General features: G+C 40.3%; 1 protein-coding gene across 1 annotated transcript in view; it reads left to right on the top strand.

Annotated features, from left to right (window-relative positions):
- The first annotated feature begins 344 nt into the window (after window positions 1-344).
- Zfyve16 (zinc finger FYVE-type containing 16) overlaps window positions 345-6,000 on the top strand; it is a 42,282-nt gene continuing 36,626 nt past the window's right edge. The window contains exon 1 of the mRNA XM_051172602.1: window positions 345-529. The gene's annotated coding sequence lies outside the window, so the exon portion shown is untranslated. The remainder of the gene's footprint in view (window positions 530-6,000) is intronic.

The following is a 6,000-nucleotide window of genomic DNA, read 5'->3' as shown; positions in this document are numbered from 1 at the left end:
AGCGCCTCGCAGGGCCTGGTCGCTCTTCACGCCTCACTGCGGCGTCGCATCGAGTCCCCGAGAGCTCGGCGGCGTGTGGGGAGGTAAGAGCCCAGGAGCCACCACCGGCCTCTCCTCAGCGTACTGCGGGCGGAGGGGCGGGGCGGCCGCGGGCTCTGCGGGCTGCGACGGCCCGGGCCTCGCCTTCCTAGGCGACCCGCCCGTCGAGCTGGGCGACCCCATCGCTGGCCTGGCCCGGAGCGCACTGGACCCCGCGAGTCCCCGTGTCACCGGTTGTCGCCGCCGCCGCGGCCTCCGTCTCACGGATGTCCCCCGGGTGTCCGCTCTCGCTGCCTTTTCTTTGATGCTTCTGAAGAAATGACCTTAACTTTTAACGGCTAACCTGTTTGTACGACCGTGATTGCAGATTGTTAACAATTCCATACCCAAGTTCTTGCCTGGACGTGTCAGGAAACCGGCCCTAAAATTGAATATTAAGTTCATCTTTTTATTCAGAGGATAATTTGGTGATGTCATCCGGTTCCATCACGTATCTTTCTGGTTTTGGCGTTTCTTGAGTTGGCAAAAGTTTAATGGTTTGGGTCCAGTAGAGCTCTGGTTTCTCACGCAACTTCTTTCTCTCTCTCTTGGATATTAAACTACATATACAGTAGTAAGCTATTTAAAAGTTACAGCTAGGGATGACAGAATTCTACCATGCAAAAGTAACCAGCTGCTTAACATTTTGACATTTTTCTTTGCCCTTTTTGCCTCTGTTGCATTTTAAGTTTAACGTAATCAGGTTGTTTGCTTGCCCATGTTTTTTGTTTTTGTTTTGGGTTTTTGAAACAGGGTTTCTCTGTGTAGTCTTGACTGTCCTGGACTCACTTTGTAGACCAGGCTGGCCTCGAACTCATAGAGATCCTTTTGCCTCTGCCTCCCGAATGCTGGGATTAAAGGCGTGCGCCACCACCGCCCGCCTGCGTGCCCATGTTTTTAAGAGCCTTAAACATAGACCCATTATTTTTGTACTGTACACATGTGAACAAAAACATCTTTTGAAGTAGCTACTTTACAGATAAAACTAAATTCCTTTTATCTCCAATCATAATACCATGTTACACATAGTACCCTTGTGATCGAAGGGAATGACAGTTGGAAAGTAGTGCTGAGAAAAATAATTATTAATACAGTATATTTACCATTTTGGAAATTAAGAAAAAAAATTTTTTCACATAGTCACTTAAAAATAGTACTCTGATGAGCATGGTGGATCATGACTGCAATCCAGCACGTCATGAAGGCAAGAAGACTGAACTATAAACCAGTCTGGTGTACACAGTAAATTGCTGTCTCAAAAATAAAGCAAGAAAAAAGTAAAAAAAAAACAAACAAAAAAAAAAAAAACAAAAAAAAAACCAGGGTACTAACTAAACACCTCTATTGAAAACCAACTATATTTCCAAAACTGACTTTAGGGAAGAGGACAGCATTGTTTTATCTGGAGGGAAGTTACTTTGATGTCTGGCACACGAAAAGACAGCTGGATTCCTGTATTTCTTGGCTCGTCCTAGTGTGCTGGCTTGTTCGGATTAGAGCCATGAAGGAAATCTGCCTTTGCCTAGTCACGCGGCTAAAAAGGAGAAGACCTTGCTTTTAGGGTTTCTCAGCAAAACGTGAGAAAAGGGATTTAACCATCCTTCTGTTAAATGTGCTGTTCACTTGGTGCACTTCCCACTTGCGAACTTTGCAACATTGAAAGTTCCTTGTGTTCTTGTGCACGGTGCTGGTGTTTTTCTGGAGGCCGAATTGCTAGGTCATAAGACTCGCACCCTTCCCCCCCCCCCCCCCCCCCCGTAATTCCGGTAATTTGATAGACAATAGAAATCAACTTTGATGCCTTTCATAATTTTCTGTTGTGTTCCATGTCAGTTGTTTGACTTATTTCACCTAATGATTGGTAAAGTATCTGCATTTTTTTCAGTAATTTCGGGTTATTTTCTTGAATTTAGAAAGAATTGTGCCCCCCCCACACTATTTCTACATATTGTTACATTGTTTGCCTGAGAAGCTGTATCATTTTCTGTCTGTAGCAGTGGTTTTTCTTTCTTAAAAAAACAAACAAACAAAATAACAACATAAAGTACTTTATTATATTTAAAAAACCTTGGGTCTTTTAAAATCCTAATTATTCTAATGCATATTGAATATTTTTTCATGGTCATATTATTGTCTTTCCATATAATTTTTAATCTACTTAGAGTCTAGTGGTCAAGTGCCTTTCTAACAGATTAAAAAGTTTTTTATATTGAAAGGATGAGTTATATCATTTTAAATCAATTAACTTTATATCCCAACCATAGTCTCCCCTCCTCTCCTCCCAGTCTTCACCCCTTACCATCCACTCCTCCCTTTCTCTTTAGAAAAGGGCAGGCCGCCCCTGAATATCATGCAGCCCTGGCATATCCAGTTGTGGTAAGACTGGTATATCTCTCCTGTTGAGGCCAGCAGAGGCAGCACAGTAGGGAAAAGGTGTCCCAATCTTCCGTTGAAAGTCTTGCCTGGTTACAGGATATGGCCAGTTCAGGCTCCATATCCTCCATTGCTAGGAGTCTTAGCTAGGGTCACCCCTTAGATTTCTGAGAGTTTCCATTGTCCTAGGTTTCTGGCAGGTCCCAGAGATGATTCCAGTTTCTTCCAGTATTCTCTCCCTCAACCCTTCCCATTACTTCTGTTCTTATTCGCACCTCCTCACCCATCCTATCTCATTTTTATTTATTTTACGTTAAAATAAATAAATTTTAATATTTATTTTATTCCCATCGTATATTATTTTAAAGGGAAATAATACAATTATCTTTTTCTACCCTGTTTTTAAAAGTACATGCTTTTTTCTTTTCTTTTTAGAAATAAAATGTATAGATATACACTTCAGTTCTAAAAGGCTTACATACTCTATGTGCTAGATTTAGTTTGGTATTTGTTCCTCCACATTTTCCCCTTTGCTAATACTATTTTAATAACTTATTTGTAGAGAATAGGTTTTTTTACTATACAGAGTTTTGTGATTTTCTTCCACTCAGCATTGCATATTGGATATTTTACAGAAGTGTGTCTAACCAGAGCACAGATTTATAGAGACAGATGTGGGGATCATTCGTTGTGTAATGCCCTATGCTCTTGTGTAGTCTTTTCCTAGGTCACTTCCATTCATACCTGTGTGTTGCCAATTTCCAAATCTTTATCTCAGAGTCCTTTCTGCATTCCAGGTCCTTCCATTCAACAGCAGCCTCCTGGACATCTCCCCCAGGATGTTCGCAAGGTACATCAGACAGTAGTCCAAGTGTCTCCCTTTTCCCTGCTCCTCGAGTTGTCTGTGGTGGTCAGTGTACGTCCATTGGTCTACCCGGTCACCCACAGTGGAAGCCTTCTCCTTTGTTTCAGTCTCCAAGAGTTCTGATTCTTCAGCTATTTTTTTCTTTCTTTTTTTCTCTTCACCTCAGTCTCTGCTCATGTTCTCATTGTCTCTTATCTTAACAACTTTAGATGTTTCGTTGACGTATTATTTTCTTATTAATCTTCCCTGTTTCTATAATTTTTCTAAACCATAAAGAGGCTTTTAAAACCATGTTCTAAAGGTTTTTATAAAACTTTGTCTGGAAATCTGAGCATACATAAGCGGTCAAGTTAATAAACATATCTCAAGTCATCATTGGGCTGGCACTGTGTCACAGTGGTAAACGCAAGCACTGACCCTGGGGGCTCTGATCCCAGGGCATTTGTGATCGAGGACACGCGTGATCGAGGACAGTGCTAGCTTCTGACCACCACACACACAAATAAATAAAGAGGTAGAAGTGAACAAATAAAGTTCATTTTCATGTACACGTGATTACATCTTGTCAGTGCTTCTCCACATAAAATTTAAAATGAGAATGTATCATACATCTGTTTCTTCATTTATGTTTTAAAATATATTTTATTAATTTATTCATATTACATCTCAATTGTTATCCCCTCCCTTGTATTCTCCCATTCCTCCCTCCCTCCCATTTTCCCCTTACTCTCCTCCCCTTTGGCTGGGACTGAGGGGGACTTTGTTTCTTCAATTTATAATAGATCACTAGCTTCAAGGTACACTCTGTGGTTGAAATGAGGAAATCCACAGGTTAGTAGTAGTTCATGTTAAAGGGGCTCAGTGAAAGTATTTGCATTGTCATACCTTTTACAGATTGCTGAATTGTGTTGTTTCCTGTATTTTTGGCACTTCAAATAATATGTTTAAAGTAGTGAGTTATGATGTTGAGACTGTGTAAATAAACGTTCTTTAATGGATCCTTTGGTTTGTTTTTTAAAAATCCTCTGACTTTTGCTAGTAAAAAACTGTTCTTAGAACATTTTGGTGACTTTTCTTCCTTTCTTTTTTTAATTTTTGAGATAGGGTTTCTCTGTGTATCCTTGGCTGCCTTGGAATTCACTCTATAGATCAGGCTGGCTTTGAACTCAAAGAGATCCTCCTGCCTCTGCTTCCCAAGTGCTAAGATGAAAGGTATGTGCCACCACTGATTGGCTAGTGATAATTTGTTTTGTTTGTTTGTTTGTTTGTTCATTTTTGGGCTTTTTTGAGACAGAGTTTCTCTGTGTAGCCTTGGCTGTCCTGGACTTGCTTTGTAGACCTGGCTGGCCTCAAACTCACAGCGATCCTCCTGCCTCTGCCTCCCAAGGGCTGGGATTAAAAGTGTGCGCCACTACACCCGGCCTGATAATTTTGTTTTTTTCTTTTTCTTTTTTTTAGAGAATTTAAAAAATTATTTATTTATTTATTTATTTTATGTGCATTGGTGTTATGCCTGCATTTCTGTCTGTATGAGTGTGTCAGATCTTGGAGTTACAGACAGCTGTGAGCTGCCATGTGGGTGCTGGGAGTTGGACCTGGGTCCTTTGGAAGAGCAGTCAGTGCTCTTAACCTCTGAGCCATCTCTCCAGCCCCCTAATTTTGTTTTTTAAATGACATTCTATATTCAGAGTTTCCTTACTCTTCTAGCCTATGTGTATACTTATTCATTTACTGGTTTTGTGAGACAGTGTCTCACTATGTAGTGCTGGCTAGCCTAGAATTTGCTATGTGGATCAGATCAGCTGCTCTTGAACTTACCATGATCCTCCTGTCTCTATTTCCTGAGTACTGGGATTTTAAAAACTATTATATTTAATTTTTTAAAAAATTTTGTCAAAGGGACAACTAGCCTGATGCATATGCTTTTAATCCTAGTATGCAAGAGGCAGAGATAGGCAGATCTCTACAGGTTAAGGCCAGCCTGATGTACATAGCAAGTTCCGAGCCATTGAGGGCTATACACTGAGATCTGTTTCAAAAAGAGGGTGTGGTGGCCATAAAGATATATAAAGATTTAAATGGTACTAGAGATTTGTAACAAAAACCCAGTTTCCCCTCTTGCTCTTCTTACCCAGAATCCTACGCTCCAGAGAAGCCCTTCTTTGTCTCCGCCCTCCTCCCCCACGTGAATCATAGGACACAGAAAATGATTTCACCAAATATTTCTCAATTCTCTTATGGATGATACAATAATACCTTAAATGCCTTGGAATGAAGTTAATTTGTTATTAGAAATAGATGTCTTAGGGCAGTAAAAACTAATTCTCTCAAAAACTGAGACAGCGTCAGTGCCAATGACTTCAGTTTTTTGTTTTTGTTTTCTAACCTCCAGATGTTTAAGTAACATATTTAGCTGTATAGTTCTTTCCTTTCCTCACTTGTACCCTACTCTAGTTTGGGTACCATTTTGTATCATAAGATGTAGGAGTTAATATTTCCTGCAGCAAAAGCATCCACCTCTCTCAACATGGTAGTGCACATTTCCCCCCATGTTCTCAACTAACTTTGTGTTACTGTGTGTTTATGTCATTACTTAATTACTGCTTTCCTAGAGTTACAAGTGACCTTAATATTTTGTGTCTACCTTTCATGCATCATTATGAATACATTTTGTATCTTTGTTT

Source organism: Acomys russatus, chromosome 30 (assembly GCF_903995435.1).
Source record: "Acomys russatus chromosome 30, mAcoRus1.1, whole genome shotgun sequence".
Taxonomy (NCBI): Eukaryota; Metazoa; Chordata; class Mammalia; order Rodentia; family Muridae; genus Acomys; species Acomys russatus.
The sequence above is the reverse complement of the archived record's forward strand: the minus strand, read 5'-3'. Positions and strand labels throughout refer to the sequence as shown.